Source organism: Bubalus kerabau, chromosome 18, assembly GCF_029407905.1.
Source record: "Bubalus kerabau isolate K-KA32 ecotype Philippines breed swamp buffalo chromosome 18, PCC_UOA_SB_1v2, whole genome shotgun sequence".
Taxonomy (NCBI): Eukaryota; Metazoa; Chordata; class Mammalia; order Artiodactyla; family Bovidae; genus Bubalus; species Bubalus kerabau.
In genome coordinates, this window is record NC_073641.1 from 57,190,706 (window position 1) to 57,216,349 (window position 25,644).

Genomic DNA, 25,644 nt, shown 5'->3' on the forward strand with positions numbered 1-25,644 from the left:
AAAGGAAAAACCATAGCTTTGACTAGATGGACCTTTGTTGGCAAACTAATGTCTCTACTTTTTAATGTGCTCTCTAGGTTGGTCACAACTTTCCTTCCAAGGTGTAAGTGTCTTAATTTCATGGCTGCAATCACCATTTGCAGTGATTTTGGAGCCCAAAAAAACAGAGTCTGACACTGTTTCCACTTTTTCCCCATCTATTTCCCATGAACTGATGAGACTGGATGCCATGATCTTTGTTTTCTGAATATTGAGCTTTAAGCCAGGCTTTTCACTCTCCTCTTTCATTTTCATCAAAAGGCTTTTTAGTTCTTCTTCACTTTCTGCCATAAGGGTGGTGTCATCTGCATATCTGAGGTTATTGATATTTCTCCTGGCAATCTTTGTACCATATATCTGGACAAATGCATTATATCCTCTGATTTCTTAGTGTCTTAAAAATAGGAATTCTCTCAGCCACAATGTTCTTAGTCACTGAGTCATATCCAGCTCTTTGCTACCCAATGGACTGTAGCCTGCCAGGCTCCTCTGTTCCTGGGATTTGATTTTTTCAGTCAAGAATACTGGAGTGGGTTGCCATTTCCTCCTCCACGGAATCTTCGCAACCCAGGGATGGAACCTACGTCTCCTGTGTCTCCTGCATTAGTAGATGAATTCTTTACCACAGAGCCACTTGTGAAGCCTCTATCTGTCAGAAATGTGTGCTAAAAGCCTGTTTAGAAATAATTTATTAAAATTAAAGAAAAAATGCATTTCAGAACAATAAGTGATCTGTAACGAAAGACATGTTTTCAAAACTTGTACTGGCAATAAAATTACATTCACTTTCAATATATCACAATATGAAAAATGACATTAAAATAACATTTTATCCTGCTTATATAACATTTCATTCCACTGAGATAAACACATTGTTGTTGAAGTTCCATTCTTTTTTAACCATACAGAAAGTAAAATTTTATGGGAATTTCATAAACTTGGCTGCATCTCAGAATGGAATATTGATTTCATATCGGTATATGGCTAAGATTAAATATATTATGCTTTAGTGAATCATATTGCAAACTTTGAAAAGAACAATAAAACCTAATATAGTTTTCTGAACAAAGCATACAATAAATTCAATGATATGATTTGATGTTTATGCACAAAAATAACTTACAACATTCATGGTTTTGCATTGTTATTTTTTTCAAAAATAAAACAGTAAACCAACCCACAAAGAGAATTACAGGATTTCAGAAAAGAGGAGGCACTTCAGTTTGCCTAATTCAGCCACACTGCTTTGTAACAAGGACCAGAAAAGCCAAGACTGGGCCATGGTCACCAGACAGGGATATGGTAAAATTAAGACAATAATCCATTTTCTTTTAACTCCTAATGAATTCTCTTTCCACTGCACCAAGAAGTTTGTTTCATAACTAGTGAATTTAAATAGTTTTGGCTCCACATTCAAAAAAAGGAAGGGTAAAGGGAAAGGTTTCCTAAGTTACAAATATGGTGAGGTGAAACAGTAGAAAGAAAGAAAGTGAAGTCGCTCAGTCGTGTCTGACTCTTTGCGACCCTGTGGACTGTAGCCCACCAGGCTCCTCCGTCCATAGGATTCTCCAGGCAAGAATACTGGAGTGGGTTTCCATTTCCTTCTCCAGGGGATCTTCCGGACCCAGGAATAGAACCCAGGTCTCTCGCATTGCAGACAGACGCTTTAACCTCTGATCCACCAGAACAGACCCCCAAAAAGAGAGCTGTGGATATCCAGAGTGGATATCTTCCCCACACAGGGATCGAATCCAAGTCTCCCGCATTACGGGTGGTGGTTTCTTCACCAGCTGAGCCACAACAGAAAGCCATAAACTCAACCAGACGACGAAGATGGGATTCAAACCCACACGTGCAGGACCACAATGGATTAGCAGTCCATCACCTTAACCACTCGGCCACCTCGTCGCACAGTAGAGTAGCTACCAAAAGTAAAAACAAACAAAGAACAATATAATGCCATTTGCAGCGACATGGATGGGCCTAGAGATTGTCATACTGAGTGAAGTCAGTCAGAGAAAGACAAATGTCATGATATCACTTATATGTGGAATATAAGAAAAGGGTACAGATGAACTTATTTTAAAAAGAGGTAGAGTCACAAATGTAGAAAACAAACTTGTGGTTACTATGGAGTTAGAGGAGGTGGAATAAATTAGGAGATTGAGACCGACCTATACACACTACTGTATATAAATTGATAACTAGTAAGAACCTGCTCCATAATACAGGAAACTCTACTCAGTAATCTGTAATAGTCTATACAGGAAAAGAATTTTTAATAAAAGAGTGGATATATGTATATGTATAAGTGTAACTGATTTACTTTGCTGTACACCTGAAACTAACACAATGTTGCAAATCAATTATAATCTAAAGAAAGTAGGAACATAGGACACCATATGCTTCCTGAAACAGTATACTGGGGTATAAGGCAGAACAATACGGGGTTTCACAGTACATCTATTTTAAAACAAAACATAAGAATTGTCAATAGACATCCTCTTGCTACATTATTTATACAGGTCTTCTAATGTAAAGAGTGCTTCTCTTTAATACAAGCAGGAGAAGTAGTGTTCCCCACATTAAAAATTAAGATGAGATTCAAAGAGGTGAAAGACATACCAACACAACCAGAGTTAGTATATGCATGGAAAATCTAGATTTCAGGTCGCCTCGTGTATAGGATTCTGGTCCTTCTTTTGCATTCAGTTCAGTTCAGTTCAGTCACTCAGTCGTGTCCGCCTCTTTGTGACCCCATGAATTGCAGCATGCCAGGCCTCCCTGTCCATCACCAACTCCCGGAGTTGACCCAAACCCATATCCATCAAATTGGTGATGCCATCCAGCCATTTCATCCTCTGTCGTCCCCTTCTCCTCCTGCCCCCAATCCCTCCCAGAATCAGAGTCTTTTCCAAGGAGTCAACTCTTCGCATCAGGTGGCCAAAGTATTGGAGTTTCAGCTTCAACATCAGTCTTTCCAATGAACACGCAGGACTGATCTCCTTTAGGAGAGTCTGGTTGGATCTCCTTGCAGTCTAGGGACTTTCAAGAGTCTTCTCCAACACCACAGTTCAAAAGCATCAATTCTTCAGTGCTCAGCTTTCTTTATAGTCCAACTCTCACATCCATACATGACCACTGGAAAAACCATAGCCTTGACTAGACGGACCTTTTTTGACAAAGTAATGTCTCTGCTTTTGAATATGCCATCTAGGTTGGTCACAACTTTCCTTTCAAGGAGTAAGCGTCTTTTAATTTCATGGCTGCAATCACCATCTGCAGTGATTTTGGAGCCCAGAAAAATGCTGCCTCAAATGGAAAGCCATTCTCCCAAATAAAATCATTAAAATAATAACCAAAATAGTTTGTTCTAAGAAAACAAAACCATTCTTAAAATTTATACCATAAAAAAATTTTTGAGCAAAAATAAATGATAATCAAAATAGATTCCTTTTTATCTTACTATGTGTATATATCAATGGCTATTTAAATATCTATGATGTTACCTTATAAAAGCTGTTGAGTTTGCTTTTATGTTACTATACGCCCTCTCTTATATTTGGAACTTTCTTAGATTTTCTTCATTTACCTTGTTCCAATCACAAGCCCATGGAGAAGGCAATGGCACGGCATTCCAGTACTCTTGCCTGGAAAATCCCATGGACCGAGGAGCCTGGTAGGCTGCAGTTCACGGAGTCGCTAAGAGTTCGACACAACTGAGCTACTTCACTTTCACTTTCATTTTCACTTCACTTTCATGCATTGGAGAAGGAAACGGCAACCCACTCCAGTATTCATGCCTGGGAAATCCCATGGACAGAGGAGCTTGGTAGGCTATAGTCCATGGGATCGCAAAGAGTCAGACATGACTTAGATACTGAGTACTGAGCAATAATTAGATTGAACAATAAGAAAGCAATGGCATTTGACTATATTTAACCACAAAAAAATGGCAGTTTAATGTACAACCTAATAATTTCCTATTGATAGCACAGTATCTCATACTACTGTCATTTTCACTTACTTGACTTCTGATGGTTTTTCTTAATTGTATTTGTCAAAATCCTATGAAAATCCCACAAAGAAATGGAACTTTAAACACAGAGATAAAATTATTTATTGTAAATTTTTTTTTTAAATTTCTATTGATGTGTGGCAGAAACATATTGTAATTAGCCTCCAATTAAAATAAATAAATTTAAATTAAAAAAATTTCTATGCATACAATATTTATAATATTAAAGTAATATATTTAAAGGAGTAAATCTAAGGTTGTGTTCCTTAGGGATAAAGCCTCAGCTTATTTTTGTTATGATAGTGACATAGCCTCAGAACACATGTCACATTTTTCTATGACTACATGAATTTCTCAAATTAAATGGCTATAATAGCCAAGTCACAGCTTTTGGGTAATTAGAAGAAAAAGTGACTTTCTTTGGAGGACATAACTTTACAAGGGCAAATGGCTTGAAGAGCAAATCCCAAGATGACTATCAGTCCCCATACGGCTTCTTATCCAAGTACACTTGTGCAGTAAACAACCTACACAACCGTACATGGAGAACCTGTACATATTATTTGTCTAAATAAAAGATGATTTATTCCCCTTAGTTGTTATAAATTCAGTGCCTAACTATAAGGAATGAAGCATATATTACAGGGCAAGAATACACCTAAAAACCAGTCAAAAGTTTGCTAGTCATTTATTATATAAAATTATACTAAATAACATTCAGATAGTAAGACAATGAACTTAGTTGAAAAAAATTGCTTTTTTGTCATCTCTCCAACATGTCTAGAAACAGATCTCACTTTTTGGTGTGTATGGTGTGGCTAAGCAGAAGGGCTTTACCTAAAACTTGGACTCAACTTCAAAGATCCCCTTTATAATGCCTCTTAGGGAAAATTTTAATTGGCAATAATGAGATTCAATAACCACCTCAATTGAAGCCAATTAAATAGGCAAGTCCCTACGTTCAATTTAGCAGAAATATTGAAAAAAAAGAAAGAAACTCCAGGCAGTTGTTTTTTTACCAGAGAAGACTCAACAGAAATTCCATGGGAACTGCATAAAATCTATCTTTTTGAGAGTGGGGTAGAGAGATTTTAGTTTTGAATGCATGAGGGCAATAGTGAATAGGTACAGCTTCTTACTCCCACGTTTTTCCAAAGAGAAGAGAAATAAATAAGTAAATAAATAGTTAAATAAGTAATTGTATAAGTATGCAGGAGCCTCAGGCATAAAAAAAGAGGGCCTGGGAATCAGCTGAAACACCATAAAGCAAGGGTTCATATCCATGACCTTGAATGTTGAAAGACTTTTAATTTTGGAAGTCCTAATGTGTTTTTAAAATTAATTATTTCAATTTTATTAAAAGCAATATATCATTCAGAAACTATAAACACTTGCCTCCTGATATCAGTGTTAATCTATTTTCTTAATGATACTTAATAGCCTAATATCTCATTCAACTAAATGAGCTCTATAAACTTTAATAGTTTTTTTAAAGAAATACTAAATATCCAGAGGAAAAGCCACGATTCCAGAAACTTTCTGTGATTTTAATTATTATACTTTATGAGGGTAATATTGTCATGCACATTTATAGCAGACAAACGGGTTTCTAAGGGGAAACTGCCTTATGTTTAATTTTAGGACTGACAGAAGGCATCTGCTTTTCTGCAAGGGAAAAACAATGCAGTCCTATCCTATGTTAATCCTGGAAGTGTTTCTATGTTTAAATTATCTTTTTATTACAAATCTCAGCATTACAGAATGTTAAGTAGTAAATGAAAGTGAAAAGTGTTAGGTGCTCAGTCATTTCCGACTCTTTGTGACCCCATGGACTGTAGCCCACCAGGGTCTTCTATCCATGGGATTTTTCCAGACAGGAATACTGGACTGGACTGCCATTTCCTTCTCCAGGGGATCTTCCCGGCCCAGGGATCAAACCCAGGTCTCTCGCATTGCAGGCAGACTCTTTATGATCTGAGCTACCAGATCCTTTGCAATAAAAAGTATATGTAAAAAAAAAAAAGTATATGTAGGGGGAAACTAATTTCAAATGCCTTTGAGTAGGGATGTCTGGTTATTACATTTTAGGCTTTCTAAAAGGATTACAGTCCATTTATTAATATTCTGATACAAAAAGAACTTAATATTCAAACTAACTTTGTTCTTTCCTGAAGCCATTTACTAAGGGACAAACTTTCAGTCCAGGAAAAATTTTAGGAAGCTAGGAGATGGAAGATGGGTTTAATAAATAGTGTTAGAAATATAACCATGCCTAAGAAATGATTTTACATTTTCAGTAAATAAAGCAAAACAGTCTATGTAAATAAATGCTTGTGTTTCTAGATCAAGTTCACTAAAACAAAGAGGAAGCCTAAAATAATTCCAAAGTACAAGTTTAAAAATATTTATAAAACTGCGTGTGGAGAAGGTCAGTCATTTGCTAGCAACCAATGTGGAGGTTGAAAAACATCTATTTCTGCTTTATTGACTATGCCAAAGCCTTTGACTGTGTGGAGCACAATAAACTGTGGAAAATTCTGAAAGAGATGGGAATACCAGACCACCTGATCTGCCTCTTGAGAAATTTGTATGCAGATCAGGAAGCAACAGTTAGAACTGGACATGGAACAACAGACTGGTTCCAAATAGGAAAAGGAGTACATCAAGGCTGTATATTGTCACCCTTTTTATTTAACTTATATGCAGAGTACATCATGAGAAACACTGGACTGGAAGAAACACAAGCTGGAATCAAGATTGCCTGGAGAAATATCAATAACCTCAGATATGCAGATGACACCACCCTTAAGGCAGAAAGTGAAGAGGAACGAAAAAGCCTCTTGATGAAAATGAAAGAGGAGAGTGAAAAAGTTGGCTTAAAGCTCAACATTCAGAAAACAAAGATCATGGCATCCGGTCCCATCACTTCCTGGGAAATAGATGGGGAAACAGTGTCAGACTTTATTTTTCTGGGCTCCAAAATCACTGCAGATGGTGATTGCAGCCATGAAATTAAAAGACGCTTACTCCTTGGAAGGAAAGTTATGACCAACCTAGATAGCATATTGAAAAGCAGAGACATTACTTTGCCAACAAAGGTTCGTCTAGTCAAGGCTATGGTTTTTCCTGTGGTCATGTATGGATGTTAGAGTTGGACTGTGAAGAAGGCTGAGCACCAAAGAATTGATGCTTTTGAACTGTGGTGTTGGAGAAGACTCTTGAGAGTCCCTTGGACTGCTAGGAGATCCAACCAGTCCATTCTGAAGGAGATCAGCCCTGAGATATCTTTGGAAGGAATGATGCTAAAGCTGAAACTCCAGTACTTTGGCCACCTCATGCAAAGAGTTGACTCCTTGGAAAAGACTCTGATTCTGGGAGGGATTGGGGGCAGGAGGACAAGGGGATGACAGAGGATGAGATGGCTGGATGGCATCACTGACTCGATGGACATGAGTCTGGGTGAACTCCGGGAGTTGGTGATGGACAGGGAGGCCTGGCGTGCTGCGATTCATGGGGTCGCAAAGAGTCGGACACGACTGAGCAACTGATCTGATCTGATCTGAATGTGGAGGTTGTACCACGGGCTCCAGTTCTCACACCCTTTCCCTCTAAGGACTGCCAGGAAGGAAAACACCTACCCTAATCTCTACGGCCAGCAGACGGCTCAGCCTGGTCTGAACACCTACCCCAGAGAGGTTCTCCAGAAGAAACTTGTCATCCCATCTCTTCTGTCCCCTTGAGCTCCTCCAATGTCCAGCCCACAGATGCTCCCTGGCCAGAAGATGGTGGAGAACAGCAGGGGGACCCCCAACTTCTCAACGTGTTTCTTCGCAATCCATGACTTCGAGACTGGGCGTCCTCCAGGCAAAAGAAAGTTTGAAAATGTATACCTGGCTCGGAAGAAGAAAAACCATTTCCACGTGACACTCAAAGCCCTCTTCAAGTCTCAGGTAGAGAAGGAGGGTGAAGAGCACCAGCTGTGTGGGGAGATCAGCAGCCTCCCAACGTCTTCAGATCAGATCAGATCAGTCGCTCAGTCGTGTCCGACTCTTTGCGCCCCAACGTCTTGCTTCTCAACAATTTCTCTAACCAGCGAAGGATCTGTTTGATTCTGGGTTTGCCCCTCACTGGGTTGAGGAGGAAGAGGGAAGCTCAACAAGGAGCCGTGAAAGGGCGGCACTTCTGTGGAGCAGCGAACAGCCAGGAGCTGGCAGATGCTCTGATGTACTGCTGCTGAAAACAGGTGATTCACAGAGACTTAAAGCCAGAGAATCTGCTCTCGCGGCCCCAAAGAGAGCTGATAAGCTGGTCGGTGTGATAGCTTATGGTGAATGGTGTCAGATTCTTGATCTCCAAAGAAGATTTAGCTTTGGGACAGGGACCAGGCTTGATCAGTCAAAAGCTTTTGTGTAGCAGAGTTTTATTCAAGTAAGAAAAGGCACAGAGAAAGCTTCTGACATAGAGATCAGAAGGGGACGGAGAGTGCCCCCCTCGGTTGTGTTAGCCAGGGAGTTATATACTTTTTAAATTAGCTATTATAGTAAAGCAAAAGAATGTCTCAAGGTTGTCAAGATCTTACTAGACCCACTCCCATAATTTACATTTTAAGATAACAGGATTAGCCAGAAGGTTTTCAGGAAGGAGAAACTGTCCTCAAGCAGGATACATTGTTTTTATATAATCCTTGAAAGTGAAAGAAAGTGAAGCAGCTCAGTCATGTCTGACTCTTTGCCACTCCATGGACTGTAGCCTGCCAGGCTCCTCCGTCCACGGGATTTTCTAGGCAAGAGTACTGGAAGGGGTTGCCATTTCCTTAGTTCAGAGTTTAAACTGAGTTGTTTGTTGTGTAATCATCAGTTCCAGGCTTAAAGAAGAAAACGTTTTATGTGACTAAGACTAAGGAAGGTAGAGGGAAAAAAAGATGTTTGTCCTTCCCTCCTCCTTGAGAATTCCAGCCCCCTATCTCCTTGGGGACCCCTGGATTTCTTATCAACCTGCCTAGGAACTGACTCTTCAGGTGCATGCCCTCTCCTTGAGGAGGAAGACAATGTTGGCACCTGGTCCCCCTTTCCGAAGAGATGATTGAGGGGCGTGCACACACAGGCACACAGGGACAGGTAGATTTGGAGTTCATTGGAGTGCTCTCCTACCAGCTGTTGGTGGACAACCTGATGTTCCTGAGTGCCTCCCACAAGGAACAAGATGTATCTGCGCATCATCAAGGTGGTACTGAAGTTCCCCGTTCTGTGCCCATGGGAGCCCAGGACCTCATCCCCAAGCTGCTCAAGCATAACCTCTCAGAACACCTGCCACTGACCCAGGTCTCTACCCACCCTTGGGTCCAGGACCATTCTCAAAGGGTGCTGTCTCTCTCTGCCCTTCAGTCTGTCCCCAGAATTGTCCCTGTCCTTTTCTCAGTCGTGTCTGTACTTACGTCTGTATATTGTAATTAGGAGGAGGGGTCCCTGGCCTCTTCCACCATCTGTCTTCTACCTTTGCTTTATTTAATAAAAGTAGATGCTTTTTGTATTGATGACTGTAGATATTTACAGGTGGAGACCACTGTGGAGGAAGCCATGGGAGGAGGCTGAGGAGTTATCCATGCTGGGTGCCAGGGTGGGCACTGCATCACCATGCCTAGGAGCACCCAGCCCTCTCACCTCTAGCCCCCACCTGGTCAGCTCCCAGCCACCCCACCCCCTATGTCTTCTCTGTCCCCTGCTCTGACTGGAGATGCTGGGGACCTCAGCTCCACTCTGCTCTGCCTGCACACCGGCCATCTGTGCCCACCTGCTCTTAACTACTCGCCCTTAGTTGACCTCTTGTCTTTCTGTCTCCTGCTAAAGCCCTACTGACCCAGGAGCAATGAACACTGCTGTACCCAGAAGCTGTCTTTTTTGTTTGTTTTTCTATTCTGGTGAGGCTCTAACACAGGAGTGAATAGAAGCAGTACTGATGGTACCTTGTTCCTGACTTACGTTTTCATTGCCAACTATGACGCTTTGTGTAGGTCTGCTGTTTGGTTTGGTTTTGACCGCCTTGCGAAGCCTGCAGGATCCTGCAGGATCTTAGTTAAAAGAACAGGTCCACCCTGAAGTGGAAGTGCAGAGTCCTAACCATTGGACTGCCAAGGAGTGCCCTTGCTGTAGATACATCTCTTTTATCAGCTTAAAGAAGGCTTGGTCTCTTCCTAGCTTGTTAAGGATTTGGGGTTTCCTGAATCATGAATATATGTTGACTTTCACCTAATGCTTTTTTTCATTTGCTAATGATTTGTTCTTTTGAGCCATGTGATGAAAAATATCAATATATTCTTATTTTTATTAAAAAAAATACTGCCTATTGAGAGACGGAATATGATTTCCATAGAGGCTCATGTATTGGAATTCTTCATGTACTGGAATTAGAATGTTTTTTCTTCAAAAGAAGAAAACATAATGTTCTCTCATGTTGCTGCTGCTGCTAAGTCAGTTCAGTCGTGTCTGACTCTGTGTGACCCCACATATGGCAGCCCACCAGGCTCCCCCGTCCCTGGGATTCTCCAGGCAAGAACACTGGAGTGGGTTGCCATTTCCTTCTCCAATGCATGAAAGTAAAAAGTAAAAGTGAAGTCACTCAGAACAGATCAGATCAGTCCCTCAGTCGTGTCTGACTCTTTGCGACCCCATGAATCGCGGCACGCCAGGCCTCCCTGTCCATCACCAACTCCCAGAGTTCACCCAGACTCACGTCCATAGAGTCAGTGATGCCATCCAGCCGTCTCATCCTCTGTCATCCCCTTCTCCTCTTGCCCCCAATCCCTCCCAGCATCAGTCTTTTCCAATGAGTCAACTCTTCGCATGAGGTGGCCAAAGTACTGGAATTTCAGCTTTAGCATCATTCCTTCGAAAGAAATCCCAGAGCTGATCTCCTTCAGAATGGACTGGTTGGATCTCCTAGCAGTCCAAGGGACTCTTAAGAGTCTTCTCCAACACCACAGTTCAAAACCATCAATTCTTCAGCGCTCAGCCTTCTTCACAGTCCAACTCTAACATCCATACATGACCACAGGAAAAACCATAGCCTTGACTAGACGGACCTTTGTTGGCAAAGTAGTGTCTCTGCTTTTGAATATGCTATCTAGGTTGGTCATAACTTTCCTTCCAAGGAGGAAGCGTCTTTTAATTTCATGGCTGCAGTCATGATCTGCAGTGATTTTGGAGCCCAGAAAAATAAAGTCTGACACTGTTTCCACTGTTTCCCCATGTATTTCCCATGAAGTGATGGAACCAGATGCCATAATCTTCATTTTATGAATGTTGAGCTTTAAGCCAACTTTTGCACTCTCCACTTTCACTTTCATCAAGAGGCTTTTCAGTTCCTCTTCACTTTCTGCCATAGGGGTGGTGTCATCTGCATATCTGAGGTTATTGATATTTCTCCAGGCAATCTTGATTCCAGCTTGTGTTTCTTCCAGTCCAGCGTTTCTCATGATGTACTCTGCATATAAGTTAAATAAACAGGGTGACAATATACAGCCTTGATGAACTCCTTTTCCTATTTGGAACCAGTCTGTTGTTCCATGTCCAGTTCTAACTGTTGCTTCCTGATCTGCATACAAATTTCTCAAGAGGCAGATTAGGTGGTCTGGTATTCCCATCTCTTTCAGAATTTTCCACAGTTTATTGTGCTCCACACAGTCAAAGGCTTTGGCATAGTCAATAAAGCAGAAATAGATACTTTTCTGGAACTCTCTTGCTTTTTCCATGATCCAGTGGATGTTGACAATTTGATCTCTAGTTCCTCTGTCTTTTCTAAAACCAGCTTGAACATCAGGAAGTTCACGGTTCACATATTGCTGAAGCCTGGCTTGCAGAATTTTGAGCATTACTTTACTAGCGTGTGAGATGAATGCAATTGTGCGGTCGTTTGAGCATTCTTTGGCATTGCCTTTCTTTGGGATTGGAATGAAAACTGACCTTTTCCAGTCCTGTAGCCACTGCTGAGTTTTCCAAATTTGCTGGCATTTTGAGTGCAGCACTTTCACAGCATCATCTTTCAGGATTTGGAATAGCTCAAACTGGAATTCCATCACCTCCACTAGCTTTGTTTGTAGTGATGCTTTCTAAGGCCCACTGGACTTCACATTCCAGGATGTCTGGCTCTAGGTGAGTGATCACACCATCGTGATTATATGGGTCGTGAAGATCTTTTCTGTACAGTTCTTCTGTGTATTCTTGCCATCTCTTCTTAATATCTTCTGCTTCTGTTAGGTCCATACCATTTCTGTCCTTTATCGAGCCCATCTTTGCATGAAATGTTCCTTTGGTATCTCTAATTTTCTTGAAGAGATCCCTAGTTTTTCCCATTCTGTTGTTTTCCTCTGTTTCTTTACATTGCTCACTGAAGAAGGCTTTCTTATCTCTTCTTGCTATTCTTTGGAACTCTGCATTCAGATGCTTATATCTTTCCTTTTCTCCTTTGCTTTTCGCTTCTCTTCTTTTCACAGCTATTTGTAAGGCCTCCCCAAACAGCCATTTTGCTTTTTTGCATTTCTTTTCCATGGGGATGGTCTTGATCCCTGTCTCCTGTACAATGTCACAAGCCTCATTCCATAGTTCATCAGGCACTCTATCTATCAGATCTAGGCCCTTAAATCTATTTCTCACATCCACTGTATAATCATAAGGGATTTGATTTAGGTCAAACCTGAATGGTCTAGTGGTTTTCCCTACTTTCTTCAATTTAAGTCTGAATTTGGCAATAAGGAGTTCATGGTCTGAGCCACAGTCAGGTCCTGGTCTTGTTTTTGCTGACTATATAGAGCTTCTCCATCTTTGGCTGCAAAGAATATAATCAATCTGATTTTGGTGTTGACCATCTGGTGATGTCCATGTATAGAGTCTTCTCTTGTGTTGTTGGAAGAGGGTGTTTGTTATAACCAGTGCATTTTCTTGGCAAAACTCTATTAGTCTTTGCCCTGCTTCATTCCATATTCCGTGTCCAACTCTCAGCAACCCCATGGACTGCAACCCACCCGGCTCTGCCATCCCTGGGACTCTCCAGGCAATAATACTGGAGTGGGTTGCCATTTCCTTCTCCAGTTCTCTCATGTTAACTATCCATAAAACTTTTAAGACAATTTTAATTTTTCTCTTAATAGAGTGTCCAAGTATGAGTCCAAATATTTATAAAATACATATAACTAGTGCCTAAAAGGGAAAAAAAGGCAAGTTTTAGTATTGTTTTACAATTATTTTTAGATAATGATTTATGTTTATACATGCTATTGAGCTTATATGCCAATGTTGTTGTTTAGTCACTAAGTCCTTTCTGACTCATTTGTGACCCCAGTGTGCTGTCTATGGAATTTTCCAGGCAAGAATACTGGAGTGGGTGGCCATTTCCTACTCCAGGGGATCTTCCCAACCTAGGGATGGATATCGCAGCTCCTCCTGTGTCTCTTACATTGCGTGTGCTATGTTGCTTCAATTGTGTCTGACCCTTTGCAACGCTATGTACTGTAACTCACCCATCTCCTAGGCTCCTCTGTTCATGGGATTCTCCAGGCAAAAATATTAGAGTGGGTTGTCATGTCCTCCTCCAGGAGATCTTCCCCACCCAAGGATCAAACCCAGAGCCTCTATACACAAAGCCTGTCTTTTCCCAGTGAGCTGCATCAACCTCTCCTGCATTGCATGTGGGCTCTTTACCACTGAGCAAAATTAATAAAAGAATGAAAAATTCAAGCTTCATACAATAAGAATTTTAAATATATTTCAATATATGTTACTAAAATTAAATACAGTAACATAATGTTATTAGAACAATAAATCATAATGACTTTTTTTAATATGCCTGGCAAAGACAGTTTTAAGAATCAGTTATATCAAACTATCTTGGAAAAAAATTTCAATTTTGTTGATAGAATTCCACATCATAAGGAAAAAAATGCTTCAAAACTATTTTACAGACCTTTGATATTACAGTTTATATAACTAACTTTGAAATCCAATGAAAGCCCCAAATATAGACTTAAATCTTATTTATGACTAGAAGTAAAAAAAAAAAATCATAGATAAAAGGTAAACTAAAAGTATATTAAAAGATAAATACTCCATAATCCAAAAGGATACATTCCAGAAATGCAAAAGTGAAGTGATATTAGACAGTATAACCATATGATTCACCACATTTCTAGATTTTTAATTTTTAAATAGTGTTTTAAAATGCAGTAAACAACATCTAAAACTTGAAAATACACTTCTATTTTTTTTTTTTTAAGTCGCTCAGTCTTGTCCAACTGTTTGTGACTCCATGGACTGTAGCCTACCATGCTCCTCCGTCCATGGAATTCTCCAGGAAAGAATACTAGAGTCAGTACCCTTTCCCTTCTCCAGGAGATCTTCCCAGCCAAGGGATCAAGCCGAGGTCTCCTGCATTGCAGGCGGGTTCTTTACCATCTGAGCCACCAGGGAAGCCCAAAAATATACTACTAATTAAAATTCTTAGAATACTATATGTAGACAGCTTCTCCTTTTTTATTATAAAAGCTGAGGATATTTCTAAAAATGAAATTAATTAATTAAAGGCATTTTTAGCAATGAAACCACCACCACCAAAAATCAAAACTAAAAACTTATAGCAGAATCCAATTAAAAAAAAATGAGGCAAATAGTACTTTTTAGAGTAATAGGAGAAAGCACACATGGAGAATCACTGCCGCCACCTCATCTGACTTCCCTCCAACCCATTCCTACTCACAAGATGGCCATCAGAGGCCAACGGGTAATCCATTCCCACTGACGGGTGATTCAGAAATGTGACCCAAGTCATAAACTCATGGAAAAAAGGATGATTTGGAAAGAAGACTGTCACTCCCCTGTCACACTGTCATTAAAACCAGAGGTACCTGAATTTAGCTTATTGAGAACATTTGAGTAAAGTCTCCAGAAATTGAAGACCACGCTCCAGGAAGGAGCAACTTCTTTCATTTCCCCTCTGGATGCCATCATCTGTGCTTCGTTGCCCTGAAGCCTTCTGTAGCCACTGTCTGAAGATGAGTTTGACTCACAAAACTCAGATTGTGCTTTTAGGACCACCTTTCATCCGGTCCCATCACTTCATGGGAAACAGATGGGGAAAGAGTGGAAACAGTGTCAGACTTTATTTTTTGGGGCTCCAAAATCATGCAGATCATGACTGCAGCCATGAAATTAAAAGACGCTTACTCCTTGGAAGGAAAGTTATGACCAACCTAGATAGCATATTCAAAAGCAGAGACATTACTTTGCCAAAAAAGGTCTGTCTAGTCAAGGCTATGGTTTTTCCTGTGGTCATGTATGGATGTGAGAGTTGGACTGTGAAGAAGGCTGAGTGCTGAAGAATTGATGCTTTTGAACTGTGGTGTTGGAGAAGACTCTTGAGAGTCCCTTGGACTGCAAGGAGATCCAACCAGTCCATTCTGAAGGAGATCAGCCCTGGGATTTCTTTGGAAGGAATGATGCTAAAGCTGAAACTCCAGTACTTTGGCCACCTCATGCGAAGAGTTGACTCATTGGAAAAGACTGATGCTGGGAGGGATTGGGGGCAAGAGGAGAAGGGGACGACCGAGGATGAGATGGCTGGATGGCATCACTGACTCGATAGACGTGAGTCTCAGTGAACTCCAGGAGTTGGTGATGGACAGGGAGGCCTGGCGTGCTGGGATTCATGGAGTCACAAAGAGTGGGACGTGACTGAGTGACAGAACTGAACTGAACTGAACTGAAGCCACTCACCTCCCAGTTTTGCAGTTGTTTCAGCCAAGAAGTCAGACTTTGTTGGGTTTTTGTTTCCCTGTAATCAACAGCAGGACTCAGCAACTTCAGAAAAGGATCTAAGATAGTCAATAACTTAGACTCTGTGGACATGGGGTCTGTAACCCAACTCTGGTGTTTTATTGCAAAATCAGCCTGAGGCAATAATAAACAGAAGCATGGTGGAGCTCCAGGACATCTTTATTTACCAAAACCATTCATAAAGATACTCACTTTTGTTTTCTTCTATAACATTTGTAGTTTCACGATTTGCATCAAGGTCTTTGAACTGTTTAAAATTAATATTGGTATATGAGGCAAGGGATGGGTATGTTCAGCATTGTTTATTCCTTGAGAAATCTATCCTTTCTCTGCTGAATTACCTTTGCATGTTCGTCAAAAACTCCATTGGCTGTGTTTGTACAGGTTTATTTCTGGACTCTATTCTTTTTCACTGATCTAGTGAAACGGTTAGTCACTCAATCATGCCTGACTATTTGCAACCCCCATGGGCTGTAGCCTGCCAGGCTCCTGTCTCCAACGGATTCTCCAGGCAAGAACATTGGACTGGGTTGCCATTTCCTACTCCAGAGAATCTTTGCAATCCATGGATGGAAACCGGATCTCCTGCATTGCAGGCAGACTCTACCGTCTGAGCCACTGATCTATTTGTCTATTGAATACCTCATTGAGCATTGCTCTAACTTAAAAATGAATCCTGAATCAGGCAGCATAAGTCTTCCAGCCTTGACTTCTCTTTCAATGCTATTTATTCATTTTGATATGACTTTTAGGATCAGCTACTTAATTTCTACAGAAAAGACTGCTAGGATTTTGATTGAGGTTGTGTTGAATTCAGAGGTCATTTTAGAGAGACTTGGCATAATTTCATTATCGTTCTCTGTTTCAGGATCATCATATCTTTAACCATTTATTTGGGTCTTTAATTTTTCTCAGCAGTGTTTTGTGGTTTTCAGTAAATAAGTGACACTTTTTATTAAAGATATCCCTATGTACGTAATATTTTAAACTATTATATATGATTTTTTATTGCAATTTCTTTTTGTGTGTGTGAATGCTGCTGCTCCTGCTGCTAAGTCACTTCAGTTGTGTCTGACTCTGTTCGACCCCATAGACAGCAGCCCATCAGGCTCCCCTGTCCCTGAGATTCTCCAGGCAAGAACACTGGAGTGGGTTGCCATTTCCTTCTCCAATGCATGAATGTGAAAAGTGAAAGTGAAGTCACTCAGTCGTGTCTGACTCCTAGCAATGCCATGGACTGCAGCCTACCAGGCTCCTCCACCCGTGGGATTTTCTATGCAAGAGTACTGGGGTGGGGTGCCATTGCCTTCTCCAGTGTGTGTGAATAAGGTTGTTCAATACAGCAGCAATGTTTACCATTTGTCCAGCTGAAATCTTCCAAGATATTCTAACCAGCTCTATGGTCAAAAGTTGGCCAATATGGAAGCTGCTCTTGAGAGCCTGATAGTGACTGTTTCTAGGTCTTCTCCCTTAAGTCAAAATGAAACTATGTACCCAGAGGGAAAGAAAACCACTGTGAAGTCTTCTAGGATTTACTAAAGCATTCCAGGAAACACAGTTCTAAATCTAGAACATAGGAATCTTTTGATTTATATCTTAGTTGAAGATCTTTTTCTTGATATAAAGAGGCAATTTGAAGGCAACATAGTCAGATGTCAGAGTCTTGATATCATCTCAGGTTGCAACCCAATTCTTTGAGGAAGTGAAAGAAAAAGCACTTGTCTTATAAATCCCATATTTATAACAACAGATATATGGCTGTGGAAACATTTTAAGCCCATCTATTCTTTTACCAATCCCCAAATATTCCGCTACTCATGTCAAAAGGCTGGTAAAATATTTGGATTTAGGAAACAAAAGCCCTTCTTGGAGAAACATATCCTTTCTCAGTGCCTATGAGAGGTAACTCTTTTACTTGTTCTCCTCCAGGAACAGAGTCATCTCTTGAAAATTTCAGAGAGAGACTTATTTTAAAAGTTAATTTGGAAATTAGGTGAATACAAAATTTTAAAAGTCTTTCTTACAAGTATTAATAAAAATCTTAGCCATCTGAGCAGGTAACCCTAACATATTCTATCTGGCAGAAACACAATTTGGGTCTAGTTTGTGCTTTATAAACTGGTGGTTTAATAGAACTATAATATTATATCTGCATTATATCATATCATAGTTAAAAATTTTAAGTGAAAACTGTAAGATTTTTGCATCTATGTGACAACTAAAAATATATATTCACAACATAAAAATTGAGAATTATGTTCTATTTGGAAGGATTTTCAGGACTTCAAGCCCAGGGAGCAGCATCTCAAGCAACCCTGAAAGAACTGCTCTGAAGAGGTGAGGAGGGAGCCAGGGTATATAAAAATTTTGCAGCAAAGGGCAGGTTGTCTGAAGGTTAAAGATTATTGTTAATTAAAGAAAACCAAATATGTCAAGTTAAAGCATTTAACACTTGTCTGTGTATCAGAAGATGCTAGAGTCCGGGCTATGGAGCCAGTATCCTCTTGCTTTCATATCCTGAGTTTCCTCAGGGCTTACATTGGAAAGTGGCTGCTGCCTGATGGCTGCTAGATGGCTGGTATTCTTTCCTTTTTGAGTTCCCTCAGGGCTTACCAGTTCACCATCTGGTGGTGGCTGCCATCACTGATGACCGTGACATTCTTTGTTTACTGATATGGCAGGAAACATTCCATTTATCATATGTGTATGGTTATATGTGTGTGTGTGTATATATATATATATGTATGTATATATGTTTTTAGTGTGTGATACTTTTCTACTTCTGGATGATATTGCCAAAATTAATTTGTAAAAAGTGAAATTTAAGTGGCTTACAGATAAACAAGTATAAATGAAGTATACTCTCAAAGCTAGAGAAACTAACCCAAATGTTTTTCTTAAGTTTACATGATCCAGAATAATCTATGGTAAGTCAAATCTAGTTTAAGTTCAATTTCTGATTGTTTATTTCTACTGTAGATATTTTTATACCTTGATTTTGTATCCTGGTCTTGCTAAACTCACTTTTTAGTTTTGGTAGCCTTTCATAGATTTCATAGGATTTTCTACATAAATAGTCAAAAATATCATCTGTGAATAAAAACCTTTAATTTTTATTCTACAATCTGATTTTTTTTAACATTTTAAACTTTTTCAGGAAAGTGTTGAATTGATTTTCCATAATCTCTCTTACTTTCATGCTTTTCAAAGAACTTCAAAAGAACACTAGGTTTAGAATTTAGAATTATATTTTCTATAACTGAATCTGACCAATATTACTTAGAGAATTTTAAAGTAAAGAAGCTAATGTTCACTTGTTCTGCAATTTGGTATGTTATTAGGTGCAAAATTTGAGGTGCAGAAATATTTGTGTGTGTGTGTATATATGTGTACAAAGAGAGAGACTTATCACATCAATATTATAAAAATGTCTATGAAAGTATTATATATGTGTCTCTCTCAGTGTGTGTCGATACCCTATCTATCTATTTATCAGTCTATCTAGGAGGGCACAGAAGAATGTCTGAAAAGACACACTGTAAATTGCTGTTTACTTGTAGAGGCTGGGTATAGGGGAAAAAAACATTTTACTACATATAATTTGCTACATATCATTTTTTACTTTATATAATGAGTTTGTATTGCTCATATACTTTACCACAGACTTTCAAAAATAAAGGCATCAAAATAGATAAAATATAAGCAAAGATTATAAAAGTGACTCATCAGGAAATTGTTATTTCAGTGTTTCTCATATTCTTCCACATGCTGCCTTTATTTTGTGCTATTAGAAACACATTGTGTTATTAGTCCCACCAGGGACTTCCCTGGTGGCTCAGTTGTTAGACAATCTGCCTGCAATGCCAGAGACCCAGGTTCGATCCCTGAGTCAGGAAGTTCCCCTGGAGGAAGAAATGGCAACCCACTCCAGTATTCTTCCTGGAGAATCCCCATGGACAGAAGAGCCTGGTGGGCTACAGTCCATGGGGTTGGACATGACTGAGTGACTAACACATGCAGTATTCTTGCCTGGAAAATCCCATGGACAGAGGAGCCTGGCAGGCTACAGTCCGTGGGGTCGCAAAGAGTCAGACATGACTGAGCATGTGAGCACAGAGCAAATGCAAACTATTATTATTAGAAACATGGGGCTTCCCAGGTAGCTCAGATGGTAAAGAATCTGTCTGCAATTCAAGAGACCTGGGTTTGATCTCTGGGTCGGGAAGATCCCCTGGAGAAGCAAATGACAACCCACTCCAGTATTCTTCCTGGAGAATCCCCATGGACAGAAGAGCCTGGTGGGCTACAGTCCATGGGGTCACAAAGAGTTGGACATGACTGAGCGACTAACACATGCAGCATGAATTATGAAAATAAAAATATTTATTTTAAAAAATATGCCCATGAGAAAGCTTTAGTATATTGAAAATACTATGAAAGCTAAGTAGTTTCTTCATAATAATCAAGCATGAGCTTATTGAAGTAAGACAAACTAAATTCTAGGTTATTCAAATAAATGGCCAAAATCTATTTTCAAAAATATTCAAAAGAAATACTTTCTTTGAAATTCAATCACAAAAATATCATGTTAGATTCTTATCACGATTCAATTTTAATAAAACCATCAACCAATGTTTGTTCCTGACACTGATGCTTTTATAAAGGTTCTGCTGCTGCTGCTGCTGCTGCTCAGTTGCTTCAGTCATGTCTGACTCTGTGCGACCCCATGGAGGGCAGCCTACCAGGCTCCCTGGTCCCTGGGATCCTCCAGGCAAGAACACTGGAGTGGGTTGCCATTTTCTTCTCCAATGCATGAAAGGGAAAAGTGAAAGTGAAGTTGCTCAGTCGTGTCCGACTCTTAGCGACCCCATGGACTGCAGCCCACCAGGCTCCTCCATCCATGGGATTTTCCAGGCAAGAGTACTGGAGTGGGGTGCCATTGCCTTCTCCTATAAAGGTTCTAGAATCATGGTATCAAAAATATCTAAGCAGAATTATCCTCGGTTACTTGTATATTTAGAGTGAGATTTCTCACATCTTCTAAATGTACAATTTAATTCTCATGATATAGATGACATTTATTGTCATTTATCCCCTATAAAATGGCAAGTCAATACAAAAATAAAGGTTCTACTTTTCATTATAAGTCTGTCCTTCAAATTTTTATATTTAAATGTGAACACATATGTAAACACAAACTTTGTGTGCACACACATTCATTAAAAATATATATATTTAGAACAATCAAAATTGCCTTCAGGCAGTAGTAATGCAAACTGATATGTTATCTATTTGTGCACACTTTATCAATGTTTTAAAACCCTTAGCAGCCTTACTTTTCTGGTGTTGTATCTTTGTATGTGTATGCTAGTCTCTCAGTCATGTCTGACTCTTTGCAACCTCATGGACTATAGCCTATTAGGCTCCTCTGTCCATGGAATTCTCCAGGCAAGAATACTGAAGTAGGTTGCCTTCTCCAGGGAATCTTCCTGACCCAGGGATCAAACCCAGGTCTCCTGTATTGCAGACAGATCCTTTAAACTACAAATTTCTCAAACTTGATATGTTGCTTTCTAATGTTTCAAATGACATAGGACCAACCCAATGAAGAAATTATTTCTGAGTCACTTTGTATCCTGCCCTTGGCATCCCAGATTACTACCTCCTCTACACTGTGCACCCTTGATATTTATTCATGTTTATATAATTTTTAAAATAAGAATACTGTAGGTGAGGAATAATGTGAAAGGTAAGATAAAGATAATTTGGCAGCTTCTACTTTGTTTCCTTTGGAATAGCCAAAGGGAAGAAAAGAAAAGAATGATGAAAAAATGGGGAAAGATATCTCCTAAACTGACATAGGACATTTATTCTGACAGCCCATTAGCTGTAATTCAGTCATTTGACCACATCCACCATCACTTCATAGCAAATAGATGGGGAAACAGTGGAAACAGTATTGGACTTTATTTTGGGGGCTCCAAACTCACTGCAGATGGTTTGATTTCAGCCATGAAATTAAAAGACGCTTACTCCTTAGAAGGAAAGTTATGACCAACCTATATAGCAGAGATATTACTTTAGCAACAAAGATCTGTCTAGTCAAGGCTATGGTTTTCCTAGTGGTCATGTATGAATGTGAGAGTTGGACTGTGAAGAAAGCTGAGCACTGAAGAATTGATGCTTTTGAACTGTGGTGTTGGAGAAGACTCTGGAGAGTCCCTTGGACTGCAAGGAGATCCAACCAGTCCATTCTGAAGGAGATCAGCCCTGGGATTTCTTTGCAAGGACTGATGCTAAAGCTGAAACTCCAGTACTTTGGCCACCTCGTGCGAAGAGTTGACTCATTGGAAAAGACTCTGATGCTGGGAGGGATTGGGGGCAGGAGGAGAAGGAGACGACAGAGGATGAGATGGCTGGATGGCATCACCGATTCGATGGACATGAATTTGGGTAAACTCCAGGAGTTGGTGATGGACAGGGAGGCCCGGCATGCTGCAATTCATGGGGTTGCAAAGGGTCGGACGTGACTATGCAACTGAAATGAAATGAATGAATGAACAGGCAAGGAAAGATTTAGAAATTTATCTTTATGTTTCAGTGTTTATCTGCTTAGCTAAAAGTTCTATTAAAATGAAATTAGGGAAGAATTAGGGTTAAGGGAAACTATCAACCTGCCTCACTGACCCACTTTTACCTCCAGGACTTAAAATATTGGGTCAACCTATTTACTCAGTGATCCATCCTGATCTATTTCACGATGTCTCATTTATTTCAGTTTGATGTGGTCTGGCATGTGGTTGCTTCTGTACTGGACCTCTTAGAGATTTATTATTACATTATTATTATTATTAAGCTTCTTGAATCTCATTCCTTCTTTGTTGAATCAGAATTTTGGGGATGTGGCCTCATTTTACATTTTTAATGGTACCCAGCATGATTCTTGTGGGGGCTTACTTGGCACTTTACATATAATAACCACTGATCTAGACTTCACATAGTTATGCCTGGCTTGATGGAAAAAAAAAGTCATCACAAATATATCATAATAGTAAAGAAAATAAAACCTCACATTGTCATCTTTACATCAGTAAATCATGTCTCTTCTGGGTAAAACCATGTTTCCTAAGTTCCCTTATTTTGTTCTATCTCTATGGGCTTCTCACTCTCCTACTTCCAAATCAAAACTTGAGCACAGGAATTTTACTATGCTTATGTGAATTACTTCTCCAAAGACATCACTTTCTAAGATTTCTCTTTAGTTAGCTAGTGATTCAGGGTTGGCCTCTCTCCAAGATATTGCAGGTACCGAATCAAATATGCAGAAACACTGACATCTGGGCTATCCTAGGGACCATAAAACTCTATCAGAAATGATGCTTGCAATCGTGTCAAGATGTAGAATATTTTGAGGACTCTCCCCTCAAAGTGCAATATATCATGGATGTAGATGTTTTAGATTGTCAACTCCCAACATAAGGAAATGTCATTAGATGACTGTTCAAATGTCTATTTTAAAGCGAGACTGAATGCTGTTTGAATAGACTTAATTCATCTCTTCCCAAAATTCAGGCAAAAAAGATTGGTTTCTGGAAGATGGACTAGATTTTCACTAGGATATTCACCATGAATAATTCAGTCTGAAGATGAATAAATGTACATGAAGAACAGATACCTTTTGCTATGCTAGTACCATAAATCCAAATAAAATTTAGTATATTTTTATGTGTTCTTTCACACTGAGCTGAATTGACATTGTTCTTCTCAAGTTCAAGTGAGGAACAGCTCTAGTTCATGCAAAATTGGTATTAACTTTTACCAACCTACTGCACCTACTGAGCTATACTAAGTCCTTGATTGAGAAAGCTATAGGAATAAAGAAAAAAGTTTGAAAAAACATGTTTTTAAATAGGTCAAGGAAGCTATTTTCTTCATTTTATTTATACCTCATTCTGGGGTTTATTTAAAATCCTCTGTGGGTCCTCCTTTTATTATATGATTTTTCAGAAATAAAAAGCAGCAGGGCATCCTCTTCAGACTTTATTTCTGTTTATTTAATTTTTTTAAAAAGGTTTTCTTCAGTGAATTGCTTCTGGGCCCAAATACTTAGCTAAATAACAAACTGTAAAAGCATAAATATTTTAAAAGAATAATATTAATAGCAATAATAAAGAAGATATCACTTTTATTTAAATTCCTAACCAAACTCATCATTGGTATTCTATTCTCTACCCAATACATTTTTTCTTCTCTACAGTTTTCTTGTATATTAGTTGCACACTAAATAATATCTAGATACCTAGAAAAAGGATGTACATAAATTATATGAGGAAATATACTGTACCTTTAAAATGTTTTTGTAAATTTTAAAACAGTGAGAAAATGATTTTGACAGTGTTTTAATGAGAAACAAACTTGTGTAAAGAAAATATACTTATATTTATACATGTCATATGTATACTTACATGTATTTTCATATATAGACATATATAATGCTGTGTATTCACACATCCATGTGTATTATATATATAACATGTATATATATCCATATGTGTATCTTCATACATATAGCTTTGCATAATAAATACTAGAAAGTATGTAAAAATTGTAATGCTAATTTTGTTTGAAAGAAATAAAATATTTCAAGTACTATTCTGCCATTCTGCCAGTTTCAACCTATATACATACACAGTTATTTTCTTCCATCTTCAACATTTCTAAAAAATATCATTTAGTCCCTGTGAATATGGTAAGTAGAATAAGGTAAATTCTTAATAGTTAAAACAAATGTGGTATGCTCTTCCACTTGGTTGTTGTAATTTAAAGAAATATCTAATTCTGCTGTTGTCAAGAATTTGCATGTATACATTTTGTGGCAATAAGAAATGACCTTTCCATGTTATAAGTTAACTTTTTAAGAAATATACTAGGATTAACTAAGGACTAGATTGTTTTTCTCAGATAAAAAATGTATGTATTTCTGAAGATGCAAGCTGCATTAGTAAAACTCATAACTCAACTATGTGACATTTGGTTTAAAAAAAGAAAGAGAAAAATATGTGGGATTCAATCAAGTTTGCATATGCTGCTGTCTAGATAGTGTGGGAGCTCAAATGCCAAATATAGATTAGAAGATATAAATGGGATTTTTTTTCTCCTGACAACAAAATACTTCTGATACATGGTATTCAGGGAGAAAATATATACAAATCCTCTGGAACTTCTAAAAGTCCAGGGATTGAAATTATTTTCTTTTGAAGAAATATATTTGACAGATTACAGTGAATGACTTCCCCAAATAACCAAGAATTAGGTTAGTTTATATACTCCAGAATTACTATTAGCAGCACTATTAAAAAATGGGGGGAGGCATTGTTATTTGTAAATTTGGTAATATGAGATTAAACAAAGACTTAAAAAAAAAAAAAACTGGGAGACTTCTCAGTACCTTTAATATAATAAATAATAGCTCATATTATTGAGCCTGCTCTGATTTAGGTCATTATGACAAATCTACATGTGATCATTACAAGAGTCTTTTGAGATAAGTAGTATTATCTTCACTCCTATTTTAGAGCTGAGGATCTTTAGGCTTATATCAAATAATTTGGGTGAATTTACATGGACAGCAACTGCTGAAGAAGCTGTATGAACCAAATCAGACCAAAGCGAAAGTCTGGATTCTTAACTACCATAAAATATGCAACACGTTTCCTCATTAGCCGATGCCCATTGATGGTCTCCAGCAACAGAACACAGTGTACTGTG

General features: G+C 38.9%; 1 non-coding gene and 1 pseudogene across 1 annotated transcript; one reads left to right on the forward strand and one right to left on the reverse strand.

Annotated features, from left to right (window-relative positions):
- LOC129633043 (aurora kinase B-like) overlaps positions 1 to 9,510 on the forward strand; it is an 83,035-nt pseudogene extending 73,525 nt beyond the window's left edge.
- On the reverse strand, positions 1,865 to 1,947 carry TRNAS-GCU (transfer RNA serine (anticodon GCU)). The gene has a single exon. It is a non-coding gene; the product is annotated as a tRNA-Ser (tRNA).
- Positions 9,511 to 25,644: the final 16,134 nt, after the last annotated feature.